This window comes from Mobula birostris, chromosome 10, assembly GCF_030028105.1.
Source record: "Mobula birostris isolate sMobBir1 chromosome 10, sMobBir1.hap1, whole genome shotgun sequence".
Lineage (NCBI taxonomy): Eukaryota > Metazoa > Chordata > Chondrichthyes > Myliobatiformes > Myliobatidae > Mobula > Mobula birostris.
This window is the reverse complement of record NC_092379.1, coordinates 74,613,234-74,628,897: the sequence shown is the minus strand read 5'-3', so window position 1 is coordinate 74,628,897 and position 15,664 is coordinate 74,613,234. Positions and strand designations below refer to the sequence as shown.

The following is a 15,664-nucleotide window of genomic DNA, read 5'->3' as shown; positions in this document are numbered from 1 at the left end:
ACAATTCAGATCATTTAAAAATCTAGGCAAAAGACAGTTGACTTCTACTAGTGTGGGTAATGGCCTGGCCACATGGATCAGGGATCATTTCTCTGGTGGGTGCTTAAGTGAGAACCATCACTTTGGGACAGTTCTTACAGTTTCTCAATTTCTAAACCTTTAACATCACAAAAGCTGCAAGTTAAGGTGATTTGTGGCAGCTTATTGAAATAAAAATATGACTTAAGGGGTTTTTAGACTTCACAATTGTTTTCCTGCTTCTTTGCTCCTTTTAATATTTGGAAAGAATTAAAATAATAATATTAACATTTTGTTAAGGTGGTTGAGCAACTGAAGATTGTCAACTGCTCTCTTTATGGATAATCCATCCTATTTGGGGAATTATATTCCCTCAGCCCAACATCTGAAATATCAGACAAATTTTAAATGAATCTCTGTATTTTATAAACAGACAAAGGCATTTTGAGAAGGTCGATTCCTTGAGGAAATATCTGAAATCTTAAAAATAGATTTTTGACATATTTGTGAATTGTCTAGGTGAAAGGAGATGGAACTATAATCTGGTGTGTATATTGACAATGACATTAACAGCTGCCACGTCAATGATACAAATCAGGGTGGCTTCACAGTCCCATTTCTCAGCACTATATTACCACTGCACAATGTTATCTCATCAGTATGTTTCTCTTAAGTGAGTATATTCAGTCCTTAAATCTCTTTTCAACTTTTTAAAACCCATTTAAAACCACAAGACCTATCAGTTTCCTCCTTCTGAATATTTCTGTGTATCTAAAAGGATTATCTCTATCTGCTGGTCTTCCTTTCAAGTTTTTGTCTCAATTAAATGTTTGGAGAAATTAAAAACATTTATATTTCGGAAATGTTGCAAATCATTTTTCGAATAATAAAGTATTTTGTCTATATCCAGATAGAAACACCCGCAAATTCAAACACTGCCTTTCTAATATGGAGTAGAATTGTTCAAAATATACCTCTCGGAAAAGAGATCAGTAAGCCCATGCAATTCATTATCACTTTCCATATGTGCCCTCTCTTCATATTTATAATCTTAAGGCATATCAATCTGTTTCTTGCAGTCTGATCTATTTAATTAGATTCCTCTTAAGTGCATCTATTTCCCTAATTTATTCTGTGTGAGTGAATGGCCCCTCATAACCAGTGGGAAAAAAAATCTCTCTACACTTATTCTGTCAAAATCTTCCAAACTTAAAATAAATATTCTACATGGCCACTTTCTGAGCATCCTCTTTTCAAACGAAAAGGGAGCTAGATTTTCCTTTATTCCCATATAGCCTCACTATTATTATATATTTTTCTGCACCCTTACCACTGCCTCTTGTCATAAGGTGGTGGCTGGGAATGAACCCGAGTGCAAGACACAGACACTGAAGTACTAGGGACAGGACTAGGATACAGGCAGAGGGCAAGGACATGGACAGGAAAACCAGGAACCTGGATCAGGACTGGACAAAAGAGCTAGGAGCGGGGGCTTGGACTCCGAGCCAGAGACTGGACAAGGACCCAGTGCCTGGGTCTTGCCTCTGGCTGGGGCCCCAGGACTAGGCAAGGATGAGGCTAGAGTCTTAGAGACTTGAGGCGAGGCTTGGCAGGAAGCAGGAGACTTGAGGCAAGGCTTGGCAGGAGCCTTGAGACGAGGCTTGGCAGGAGGCAGGAGACTTGAGGTGAGGCAAGGCAGGCGGCAGGAGACTTGAGGTGACGCTAGGCTTGGACTCTGAGCCAGAGACTGAACAAGGACCCAGTACCTGGGACTCGCCTCTGGCTTGGGCCCCAGAACTAGGCATGGATGAGGCTAGAGTCTTAGAGACTTGAGGCGAGGCTTGACAGGAGACAGGAGACTTGAGGCGAGACTTGACAGGAGGCAGGAGACTGGAGGCTTCAGGCTTGAGGCCAGAGGCTAGAGACAGGCTTGGCAGGAGGCAGGAGTCTTCAAGCTTGAGGCTAGGCAGGAGGCTGCAGTCTTCAGGCTTAAGGCTAGAGGCTAGAAACAAGTCTTGGCAGGAGGCAGGAGGCTAGGGACAAGGCTCGGCAGGAGGCTAGGGGCTAGAGACGAGGCTTGGCAGGAGGCTAGACAAGGCAGGGCTTCAGGCGAGGAAACAGAAGGCAGAGCAAGGGATACAAGGATTAAGGACAAGAACAATCCAGTGGCCACACCCTGGTCTCTGAAGTTATTTATGCAGCCAGCCCCTACGAGCATCAGCTGACTCAATTAGAGCGCAACAAGCCAAAAACAGGGTAGGCAGGAAAAACTGGAGCAAGGGTCGATGGACCAGATCATGACCCAGAATACGAACTTCTCGGACCGGATCATGACAGTAACTCCTGGCGACCAAACAGGGAACCCAGACTATGGACGACCGGGGTGGGTGGGAGGGTATTTAACAGAAAGGGACCTCGGGTGGCAAGAGGAAAATGATAGTGTCTGTGTCACTGGGTCCATTGTTGGCTGGATTGTTCTGTCTTAAGGTGGTGGTTGGGAACGGACCCAAGTGTAAGAAACAGACACTGGAGTACTAGGGTCAGGACTAGGATACAGGCTGAGGGCAAGGACATGGACAAGAAAACAAGGAACAAGGAACAGGACTGGACAAAAGAGCTAGGAGCCCGGGCTTGAACATCCAAGCCAGAGACTGGACAAGGACCCAGTACCTGGGTCTTGTCTCTGGCTGGAGCCCCAGAACTGGGCAAGGACGAGGCTAGAGAATTAGAGACTTGAGGTGAGGCTTGGCAGGAGGCAGGAGACTTGAGGCAGAAGGCTAGTGACGAGGCTTGGCAGGAGGCAGGAGGCTGCAGTTTCAGGTTTGAGGCTAGGCAGGAGGCTGCAGTCTTCAGGCTTGAGGCTAGGCAGGAGGCTGCAGTCTTCAGGCTTGAGGCTAGAAGCTAGAGACGAGGTTTGGCAGGAGGCTAGAGGCTAGAGACGAGGCTTGGCAGGAAGCAGGAGGCTAGAGACGAGGCTTGAGGCTATAGGCGAGGCTTGGCAGGAGGCAGGAGGCTGGAGTCTTCAGGCTTGAGGCTAGAGGCTAGAGATGAGGCTTGGCAGGAGGTAGGAGGCTGCAGTCTTCAGGCTTGAGGCTAGGCAGGAGGTTGCAGTCTTCAGGCTTGAGGCTAGAGGCTAGATATGAGGCTTGGCAGGAAGCTAGAGGCTAGAGACGAAGCTTGGCTGGAGGCAGGAGGCTAGAGACGAGGCTTGGCAGGAGGCAGGGGGCTAGAGACGAGGCTTGGCAGGAGGCAGGGGGCTAGGGATGAGGCTTGGCAGGAGGCAGGGGGCTAGAGACAAGACTTGGCAGGAGACAGAAGGCTAGAGACGAGGCTTGGCAGGAGGCAGGAGGCTAGAGATGAGGTTTGGCAGGAGGCATAAGGCTGCAGTCTCCAGGCTTGAGGCCAGGCTTGAGGATAGGCAGGAGGCTGCAGTCTTCAGGCTTCAGGATAGGCAGGAGGCTGCAGTCTTCAGGCTTAAGGATAGGCAGGAGGCTGCGGTCTTCAGGCTTGAGGATAGGCATGAGGCTGGAGTCTTCAGGCTTGAGGATAGGCAGGAGGCTGCAGTCTTCAGGCTTGAGGCTAGGCAGGAGGCTGCAGTCTCCAGGCTTGAGGCCAGGCAGGAGGCTGCAGTCTCCAGGCTTGAGGCCAGGCAGGAGGCGGGAGTCTTCAGGCTTGAGGCTAGGCAGCCTCATCCGGGGCAGGGCGCGGTATTCCTGGGCAGGGCGCGGTTCACCATCCGACAGAGGCGTGGTACAGGAAAGGACAGAACCAACCACAAGTAATGGTGAGACGGCCTGGCTTACCCCACGGAGGCAAGGGGCAGGAAGGGACAGAACCAACCCCAAGTAACGGCAAAATGGCCTGGCTTTCCTGGGCGGAGGCAAGGGACAGGAAGGGACAGAACCAACCCCAGGTAACGGCAAGACCGCCTGGCTTACCTGGGCGGAGGCAAGGGACAGGAAGGGAGCTAGGTACAGGGTGGCTCCAGGACAAGACTGCAGGCGCGACAAGGCAAGAGTTACCAGCAAGACAAGGCAAGGCTTCAGGGAATGCAAGGCGAGATGAGAACTTCAGATGAGGCAAGAGATACCCGCAAGACAAAACAAGGCTGCTGGCAAAGCAAGGCGAGACGAGGGCTTCAGGTGAGGCGAGAGTTACTGGCAAGACAAGGCAGGCTTCAGGCGAGGAAACAGAAGGCAGAGCAAGGGATACAAGGAGTAAGGACAAGAACAATCCAGCAGCCAGCCCCTAAGAGCATCAGCTGACTCAATTAGAGCTCAACAAGCCAGAAACAGGGTAGGCAGGAAAAACTGGAGCAAGGGTCGATGGACCGGACCACGACCCGGAATACGAACTTCACGGACCGGATCATGACAATAACCCACCTCTACGGGAGCCTCCTGGTGACCAAACAGGGAATCCAGACTATGGACGACCCGGGCGGGTGGGAGGGTATTTAACAGAAAGGAACCTCGGGTGGCAAGAGGAAAATGACAGTGCCTGTGTCACTGGGTCCATGGTTGGCTGGATTGTTCTGTCATAAGGTGGTGGCTGGGAACGGACCCAAGTGCAAGAAGCAGACACTGGAGTACTAGGGACAGGACTAGGATACAGGCTGTGGGCAAGGACATGAGCAGGAAAACCAGGAACCTGGAACAAGACTGAACAAAAGAGCTAGGAGCCCGGGCATGGACATCCAAGCCAGAGACTGGACAAGGACCCACTACCTGGGTCTTGCCTCTGGCTGGAGCCCCAGAACTGGGCAAGGACAAGGCTAGAGTCTTAGGACCTGAGGTGAGGCTTGGCAGGAGGTAGGAGACTTGAGGCAAGGCTTGGCAGGAGGCAGGAGCCTTGAGGCGAGGCTTGGCAGAGGGCAGGAGCCTTGAGGCGAGGCTTGGCAGAGGGCAGGAGCCTTGAGGCGAGGCTAGGCTTGGACTCCGAACCAGAGACTGGACAAGGACCCAGTACTGGGTCTTGCCTCTGGCTGGGGCCCCAGAACTAGGCAAGGACGAGGCTAGAGTCTTAGAGACTTGAGGCGAGGCTTGGCAGGAGGCAGCGGCTGGAGTCTTCAGGCTTGAGGCTAGACACGAGGCTTGGCAGGAGGCAGAAGGCTGGAGTCTTCAGGCTTGAGGCTAGAGGCAAGAGACGAGACTTGGCAGGAGGCAGGAGTCTTCAGGCTTGAGGCTAGAGATGAGGCTTGGCAGGAGGCAGGAGTCTTCACGCTTGAGGCTAGGTAGGAGGCTGCGGTCCTCAGGCTTGAGGCTAGGCAGGAGGCTGCCGTCTTCAGGCTTGAGGCTAGGCAGGAGGCTGCCGTCTTCAGGCTTGAGGCTAGGCAGCAGGCTGCGGTCTTCAGGGTTGAGGCTAGGCAGGAGGCTGCGGTCTTCAGGCTTGAGGCTAGGCAGGAGGCTGGAGTCTTCAGGCTTGAGGCTAGGTAGGCTCCACCGGGGAAGGGCACGGTTCACCCGGGCAAGGCGCGGTTCACTACCCGACCGAGGCATGGGACAGGAAGGGACAGAACTAACTGCAGGTAACATCGAGACGGCCTGGCTTACTCGACAGAAGCAAGGGACAGGAAGGGTCAGAACCAACCCCAGGTAACGGCATGATGGCCTGGCTTACCTGGGCAGAGGCAAGGGACAGGAAGGGACAGAACCAACTGCAGGTAATGGCAAGATGGCCTGGCTTACCTGGGCGGAGGCAAGGGACAGGAAGGGAGCTAGGTACAGGGTGGCTCCAGGACAAGACTGCAGGCGAGACAAGGCGAGAGTTACCAGCAAGCCAAGGCAAGGCCACTGTTGTAACTCATGGTAATATGAATTACACTCACTTTCCATCAGCTTCAACCAACCTGGCCAGTCTCCTCCGACCTCACTCATTAACAAGTCATTTTCACCCACAAAATTGCCACTCACTGGATATCTTTTTTTGGTTTTCTCACCATTTTCTGTAAACTGTTGTGTGTAAAAATCCTGGGAGATCAGTTGTTTCTGAGACATTCAAACCACTCCTTCTAGCACCAGTAATCATTCCACGATCAAAGTCACTTTGATCACCTTCCTCCCCCATTCTGATGCTTGATCTAAACAATGACCTAACCTCCTGACCATGTCTGCATGCATGCTTTTATGCACTGAGTTTCTGCCATATGATTGGCTGGTTAGATATTGCATTAACAAGTACAGATGTACCTAATAAAGTCAGCTCTGAGTGTGTATAGATATACAGATAGATTGCATGGTTTTCTTAAGACGTTATCTTGTCTGATAACTCTGCTGGAAATTCTTGAGGAAATAACAGACAGGATAGACAAAGGAGAGTCAGTGGCTGTTGATTACTTATATTTTCAGAAGGCCTTTGACAAGGTATCAACACATGAAGCTACTAGACAACTGATATTACAGGAAAAGTACTGGCACGGATAGACGATTGGCTGAATCACAGGAGACAAAGACTTTTTGGACTGTTGCTGGAAACTAGAGCATCCAGAGAACAACCATGCATTCCATGGACAGGGTGTGCAGACTCTTTACATAAAATACTGGGATTAAGCTCTGACACCTTCAACTGTAATACTGTTGCACCAACTACTACACTACCGTGATGCCCAAAACCAAAGTTCCATAGAAATAGTTGGAAAAAGGCAAATTGCCATTTAACTGAGAAGCAATTTATGTACTTAAATGAAATACAGAACAAATTTGAACACTATCAATACCTCTACAGTGCTATAACACTGTGCAGTTGTTCCCAATAGCTACTGATGAAGGAATTTATCCAGTGTTGGCTGCCATATTCTTCTAATTGATTGTAAATTAACAAAATCAATGCAGACACCGAGCGCAGATAATGGACTGCCATCATACAATACTTTTACTATTGCATCCTCCAAATCTGCATTTTCATTGTAAAATTCAAGATGACTGTTGATACTGGCATAATTCCTAACTCATTGAAGTAGTGAAATCATTTTGTTTTCACTCCCAGTCATTTCCGGCATCTCCAAGCTTAAGCGCTTGAAATCAGAGTTACCTAAACAGTTACGAATTGACTTACTGCTTATCTCTCACCAAGTATCAGTGATAAAAATCACTGCTTTTTGAACACAAAGACACAAAACTGACAATATTTTAAAAACTGTTCACACTAAATATGGTGTAGTGTGTTATGGCCGCACAAGTGCACGCAATAGATGCAAGTTAGAAACTGCTCAGCAACATTCTCCTGTCCCAATTAAGTGGCTTTGTGGTCCAAATACATGAAGGGAAACCCTGCTATTTTCTTGATTGTTTTTGTTCTTTTTAAGAGTCGTCCCAAAGAAGCAGCTGCCCCAATTAAACAATGGCCCAATTAACTGGAATCCACTGTTTATACGTAAACCAAAGAATTGACTATTAACTACAGGAGCTGGAAAACAGAGGACCATGAGCCAGTCTTCATTGGGGGATCTGAAGTGCAGAGGGTCAGCAATTTTAAATTCCTCAGTGTTATCATTTCAGATTATCTATCCTGGGTTCAAAATTCGAAGTAATATTTATTATCAGAGTGCATACATGCCACCACATACAACCCTCAGATTTTTTTTCTACGTGCATACTTAGCAAATTTATAGACCAGCAATTGTAAACAATTGACAAAAAACTGTGCAAATTTAGATGTAAATAAAAAGCAGTAAATAATGAGCTTGAAACAAAAAGTTAAATAAGTCCTTAAATGAGTGTAGCTATCCCTTTTTGTTCAAGAGCCTGATGGTTCTTGAACCTGGTGGTGTAAGTCCTGAGGCACTGTGCCTTCTACTTGATGGCAGCAGTGAGAAAGAGCATGAGCTGGTTGGTGAGGATCTTTGATGATGGATGATGTTTTTCTATGGCAATGTTTCATGTCGATGTGCTGAATGGTTGGGAGGGTTTTACCATCCCACCATTGAACATATCTACACTGTTGCAGGAAAGTAGCATCCATCAAAGACCATCACCATCTAGGCCATGCTCTTTTCTTGTTGCTGTCATTAGTAAAGTACAGGAGACTCAGGACCCATACAAACCAGGTTCAGGAGCAGTTAGTACCCCTTAACCATCAGGCTCTTGAACCTGAGGGGATAACTTCACTCAACCCATCACTAAACTGTTCCCACAACCTATGCACTCACTTTCAAGGACTTTTCATCCCATGCTTTCGATACTTATTGCTTATTTATTTATTATTACTATGATGATTATTATTAGTGTTTTTTTGTTTTCTTTTTGTATTTGGTTTGTTGTATTTTGCGCATTGCGTGTTTGTCCTTGCTGTTGGGGCAGTCTTTTCTTTGATTCTATTGTGTTTTTTTTTTGTATTTACTGTAAATACCTGTGGGAAAATGAATCTCAGGGTTATATATGGTGACATATATGTACTTTCATAATAAAATTACTCTGCCTGAAATTTGAGATATATGTATATTGTTGGGAGTGTTGAACTATATAGAAAGCTACTGAAGGATGCAAACAGAATATGGGTCAGTTACAGTATGGGTGAAGAAATACCAGATGGAGATAATCCAAGCAAGTGTGGTGTTACTTTGGGAGGTTAAATATAAAGGAAAGTATACACTTAATGCTAGGGCCCTTAACAGCTGTGATGCAGAGGGGGATCTTGAGGTCCAAGTCTATAGCTTGCAGAAAATGGCTAGGTAAAGAAAAAGGGTAGTAAAGAAGGTTTACAGCATGCTTGTCTTTATTGGTCAAGGCATTGGGTATAAGTATAAGGAGGTCATGATGCAGCTATAGAAAACTTCAAATACACTATTCTCAGAGTACTGTGTACTCTGCGTACTGCCTAATTTAGCTATAATCAGCTATAAGAAGGGTTTAGATAAACTTAGAATGTTTTTTCTAGAGTATCAGTGACTGAATGAAGACCTGATAGAATTTTTAAAAATATTATTGGAGGTATAGATGGGGTAAATAGTCAAAAACTTTTTCCTAGGGTAAAAATATTAATATAATTGAGACGTTCAATTAAGGTGAGAGCCGGAAAGTTTAAAGGAGATGAATGGTGTTATTTTTTTTAATGCACAGAGATGTCTAGGTGCCTGGGACAAGTTGCCTGGAGTAATGTGGAGGTCAATATAATAGTGTGTTTAAGAGGCTGTTAGACAGACACATAAATATTCAGGGACTGGTGGGAGATGGAACCTGCACAAGCAGAGGAGATTTAATTTAATATGGCATCATGTCCAGTGCAGACATAATGCACCAAAGGCCTGTTCCTGTGCTTTAAGTTGTTCAATAAGAGATATGTTCAATAAAAGAATAAATCCTAATTATTGAGGATTAGTTAACCATGGATGCTGCCAGGTGTGCTCAGTTCCTCCAGCATTTTGTGTGTGTTGCTTGGATTTCTAGCATCTAAAGATTTTCTTGTTTTAATACGAATTATTGATTTGTTTTAATCGTGGCTCTGTCTCCTTCTGAAACATCTACTGCCTGTGTCCCTCCACAGATGTTGCCTGACTCGCTGAGTGTGTTTGCTTCTCCGATCTTCAGTAAACTCACGGATGGAGAACAGCAGTAACTCTCACGGATGATACCCAATGCCTCAGCCCATCCTGGATAGGCTTCCTCTTCATTTTGAAAGCCGTCACAGTCAGATCCACAAACATCACACCGGTGCTCTTCTCTGATTGCTGCCTTTTTTGACTGGTATAGAACTGACGTGGACAAACACCAAGTATCACCATATGTCATTGAAGTTCTACCTGTCCACAGCGCTGTGGATGATGGGCCTGGCCTTGTAATTCAGTGGAACTTATTTTTTGTACCTGTCCTTTATGGAAACAATCAGGAAAAATAACTTTGATGACAAATCCATCAGGGAGTGGTCAGCATGGAATGTCCCATGGGACACTATGGATCCTGTGGAATGATTTCCTGTGAGGACTGCTAGAACTACTTGGCAGAATGCATCATTGCCAGAACTCACAATCAAGCACAAAGACCCCACTTTGCAGGCAGTGTGGAAGACATTCCTCAGATCTTGTGTGGTCTCAGAGTCTCACTCCCTATTCAGGCTACCCTCAAAATGGCTTTGTCAAAGATGTGACAATTGTCCACCTCTTTGTGAACTGTGCACTTGCAAAGAAGTTCTGGATGAGGACGCAAGGGTGCTTGTCGAGATTTGTCCTTAGCAGCTGCATAGCAGAGAACTCTCTGGTCAACAGGCTTTTCTGAAGAACATGCAGACAGGCAAACATCAAGTAGTGCTGGAAGATCAATAACTCAGTGAAAGATACACTTTGGTCTGCCCGAAACTTGTTGGTCTTCCAGCAGAGCAAGATGTCTGTAAGTAAATGCTGTTGCCTGGCACATTGTGGGCCATGGGAGCACATGTCAAGGGATACAGCCAAGACAGAGGTTATGTGAGGAAGTATTGCAGTCTAAGACCCTGACACACTGGGGATTGAGGGCCTGGGTCAAATACAACAGTCTCACAAATATTTGAAGGTATGTAGTTCAAAGAAGCTAGATGAGTTGCATTGGTGATGTGTACATAGAATATATTAATTTAATAACAATATAAATGAATGGACCTGACAATTGTATAGACGGCACAACATTATGAATGTGAAGAAAGCAATGTACTGTTTTGTGTTTCTAGCATGTATTTCATGAATGAAGCTTATTTTAGAAATAAATGAAATGTTTAGGTTTTCTTCAGAGAACAAAAGGTTGAGGGGAGATCTGATTGCATTAGATAAAATGATAAAGGCACACAGAAAGAATGGACAGTAGAACATTATTCCTGTCGGTGGAGTTGTTGAAGACTCATGGTCACAGACATAAAATTAAGAGTAAGAGGCTTAGCATTTATGGGACCTGTACTTTAAATGCATAGCATGTAGCCGAGTGCTGAATACACTGATTGCAGATGTGGTGGAGGCAGTTTCATTGGTGGGATTGAGGAGATATGCAGTGTGACAATTTTGCAAGATAATGGAGCAAGGCTAACAGTGGGATGTAATGAGTTGTTTTACTTGAAGAACTGAAATATAAATTTTTTAATAAAAATTCTTTGTATTAAAATTATTGACAAGAATAAATTGTATAATGCCTTTACATTCTTACATTCTTAGTCAATTCATTAAGTAGTGTTCTATTACATTTCTTAAAACCAATTGCACTGCTGTCAGTCATGTGGCTCCTTCAGGTAGTGCACTATTACAGTAATTGAGGGGCTTCCTTATCCGACCCTGCCCCTCCCTGCCCAGTAGTGGAAGGACCCTATACTGTGGTTCTCCATCACCTAGCTCTTACAGTGGCTGTACCAAGCTTCAGTGCATCCCTCAGCATATACTCCTGTAGCCTGGAATGTGCCGTCATCAGCATTCCTCTACAGACATCATCATGTGCTGGCAGACCAACAAGTTTCAGGGAGACCAAAGGATGCCTTTCATTGATCTTCCAGCAACACTTGATGTCCATCTCTCTTTGTGTCCCTGGCTTTCTGTGTCATAATTATTCCATGATATTGATTTGTCCTTGCGGTATTTGTGCTCTATAATTCATTGCTTCTCTGTCTCATTTAGATTACAGGTAATAACCTTTCTTTAAATATTCAATGTGTCTCAGCAAAAACTGCAGCTGGCTTCAGCCAACCTTTTTTTGTCGGACAGTCACTCGCAACACGGAGCCATTCACAAATCCTAAATCATTGATAAAAAGGTGTCAACAATTGCATTGAATAGAATACAATTCCCAAACTTCTGCTATTAACAGTTATAGATAAAGTTACACAGAATCTATGCTTCTGCCTTCTTGCACATCTTATTATTTTCCCTGATTCCAAATGTTTTGACCTTACTTAGTAGTTTACTTTGCAGTTTCTTGACAACTGCCTATAGGCAAATCTGGACCCATTAATTGAATTTCTCAAGAGGGAACAAACGTTTACATAGAACATAGAACATAGAAATCTACAGCACATTACAGACCCTTCTGCCCACAATGTTGTGCTGACCATGTAACCTACTTTAGAAACTGCCTAGAATTTCCCTAGCACATAGGCCTCTACTTTTTCTAAGCTCCATGTACCTATCTAAGAGCGTCTTAAAAGACCCTATTGTATCTACTTCCAGCACCACCACTGGCAGTGCATTCCATACACCCACCACTCTCTGTGTGAAAAACTTAACCCTGACATCCCCGCAGTACCTATTTCCAAGCACCTTAAAACGATGCCACCTCATGTTAGCCATTTACAGTGGAGGACATGAAAGCTGGTGAGTTCAGGATGAAGAGTGATATTCTGGAGCATATCAACATTATGAAGGAGATGGTGTTATAGGTCCTGAACTTGCTTAAGGTAGAAATATTCCTGGAACCTGACCATCTAGGACACATAGGGTTATAGAAAAATACAGCACAGAAACAGGCCCTTCAGCTAATGTAGTCCCTGCCCGACCATTTAAACTGTCTACCTGCATCAACTTGCACTGGGACGTAGCCCTCCATATCCCTCCCCTCCATGTACCTAACCACATTTCTCACATGCCCAACTGAGCTGGCAACTCATTCCACACTCTCACGGCCCTCTGAGTGAAGAAGTTTCCACTCATGTTCCCCTTAAACTTTTCACCTTTGATCCTTAAACCATGACCTCTGGTTGTAGCCCCACTCAACTTCAGAGGAAAATGTCTGCTTGCATTTACCCTATCTATACCTGTCATACTGTTGTATACCTCTGTCAAACCTCCTCTTAACTTCTACGTTCCAAGAAATAAACTCCTAACCTATTCAATCTTTCCTAATAACTCAGGTCCTCCCGACCTGGCAACATTCTTGTAAATTTTCTCTTTTAGCCTTATTTACGTCTTCCCTGTAGGAAGGTAATCAAAACTGCACACAATATTCCAAATTAGGCCTTACTAATGTCTTATACAACTTCAACATTGCATCCCATCTCCTGGTCTCAGTTCTTCGATTTATGATGTGTTCATGTTCTATGCTATCATGGAAAGCAAGAGAGGAGACTGCTGGTCAGGCGGCATTGGTAGAAAGGAATAAAGAATCAATTGTTTCAGGCCCAGAGTCTTCATCAGGACTAGAAAAAAAAGGGAAAGAAGCCAGAATAAGGTAATTGCATGAGAAATCATGTCACAAAAATTTGATACAGTTTTCTGAAGTAGTGAGTAAGTGGGTTGATGAGGTCAGAGGAGTAGACATTATCTACATCAACTTTAGCAAGTCATTTGAAAAGGTACTCATAATAGGCTAGTCTTGAAGGCTAGAATACACACGATTCATGGGGAATTGGACAACTGGATACAAAAATGTCTTGCAGGTCGGAGTGGATTGTAGTGGAATGTTAATTTTCAAATTGGAGGCCTGTGACCAGTGGTGTGCTGCAGGGATCAATGCAGGGTCCACTAACGTTTGTTATACATACTAATGATTTAGAAGAGAAGGTAGGTGACATAATAAGTACGCTTAAGATTATACCATACAATAGATAGTGAAGAAGGTGGTCAAAGAAAACAACAGCACTTAAGTCAAATGGGAAAGAAGGCCAAGGAACAGAGGATGGAGCTTAACTCAAGGAAATATGACATCATGACTTTTCAGAAGTGAAAACAGAGCAGGACATTCACAGTGAACAGAACATGGAGAACAGTATAATGCAAGGAGTAGCTTTCTTGTCCACTATGTATGTGCCAATCTAACTAATCCCATCTGCTGTACATTGTCTTCATCTCGTATCCGTTCATTTCTCTGCCTAAATGCCTCTTAAATGTTATTTCTTATCTGTTCTACCAGTACCCCTGCCAGAACATCCTGACACCAAACACTGTGCAAAAAAACATGCCACACAAATCTCTTTTAACCTTCACCCCTCTCATCTGAAACCTGTGCCCTCAAGTACCAGTAACTAGAACTACACACAATACCCTAAATGTGGCCTAACCAATTTCTTACCCAGCTGCAACATGATACCCGACTTTAATGTTCAACATCCCAACAAGCATGTCATAATCCTTCTGTACCGCTCCCTCCACTTGTATTGCCAGTCTTTCCTTAACAACTGTTATCTTTGTTAGTATCTGTGAAACATCTTTTACTTTCAATGCCTGAATGACTGCACTTTACAAGTCTTCACACATACCTGTAACCAAATATGCATTCTCACTGTAGCGCAAACAATTACGGAGCTGAAACAATTTTAAATATTCAGTAAACCTTTCCCGCATTTTCACAGAGTTCCACAAATGTGGACATTATCCAGCTGGCTAGCTTTATATTCAACAATATGTTCTTTGAAAGTTCGTGTACTCTGTGGAAATTATCTTCAATGGCATTTACAGGCATCTTTTATGGCAATGGGAAGCATAAGAGGAAATGCTAAAAGTTCTAATATTAGTTCTGAGTAAAACAAGATTCCAGTAGTAAAAAAGTCACTGAGAGACTAGATTATGATCATTCCATTTTGTTTAATGTGCTGTATGATCTATTCTTAACTCTTGGACAAAAATCCATTCAATTAACTCTGTGCATCAGAATATCTTGGTAACAAGGGGATATTTTCAAATATTATCCATAAAAAACAATATTACACATATAGATCCTCCACAGGATAAAGTTTCTGAGAATCATTCATAACCTGATCAGTTTATTAGTCAGAAATGAGACCACTTAGCAATATACTTAAATTAGAACATAGGCCAACAAAGGGCAATCTGTAGTTAAACTAGGGTGCTTAACTCAACCATTCAGATATTGCCACAAACTGAGTTTCTGGGCAATAAACATGTACTTATAAGACCATAAGCCATAGGAGCAGAATTAGGCCACTCAGCCCATTGAGTTGTCTCCACATTCCATCATAGCTGATCCTGGATCCCACTCAACCCCATACACCTGTGTTCTCAGCATAACTTTTGATGACCTGACTGGTCAGGAAACTATTAATCTTTGCTTTAAATATGCCCACGGTCTCAGCCTCCACTGCAGTCTGTGGCAGAGCATTCCACAGATTCACTACTCTCCGGCCAAAAGAAAAATCCTCCTTACTTCTGTTCTAAAGGGTCATTCCTCAATTTTGAGGCTGTGCCCTCTAGTTCTGGACACCCCCACTATAGGAAACATCCTCTCCACATCCACTTTATCTAGTCATTTCAACATTCACTAGGTTTCAATGAGATCCCCCACATTCTTCTAAATTCCAGTGAGTACAGATCCAAAATTGCCAAACACTCCTCATATGTTAAGCCCCTCATTCACGGAATCATCCTCGCGAACTTCCTCTGGACTCTCTCCAGTGATAACACATCCTTTCTGAGATATGGGGCCCAAAACTGTTGACAATACTCCAAGTGCAACCTGATTAGTGCCTTATAAAGGCTCAGCATTATCTCTTTGTTTTTATATTCTATTTCGCTTGAAATGAATTTGCCTACTTTACCACAGATTCAATCTGTAAATTAACCTTCTGGGAGTCTTGCACCAGGACTCTTAAGTCCCTTTGCACCTCTGATGTTTGAATTTTCTCCCTATTTAGTTTGCACTTTTGTTCCTTTTACCAAAATGCATTATCATACATTTCTCAACACTGTATTCCATCTGCCACTTTTTTGCCCATTCTTCCAATTTGCCTAAGTCCTGCTGCAACCGCATTG

At 44.4% G+C, this 15,664-nt stretch overlaps 1 long non-coding RNA gene across 1 annotated transcript in view; it reads left to right on the top strand.

The window, feature by feature from the left end:
* Positions 1-9,559, top strand: part of LOC140204537 (uncharacterized) — a 213,271-nt gene extending 203,712 nt beyond the window's left edge. Inside the window, exon 3 of the long non-coding RNA XR_011887664.1 lies at positions 9,499-9,559. This is a non-coding gene — a long non-coding RNA (uncharacterized lncRNA). The remainder of the gene's footprint in view (positions 1-9,498) is intronic.
* Positions 9,560-15,664: the final 6,105 nt, after the last annotated feature.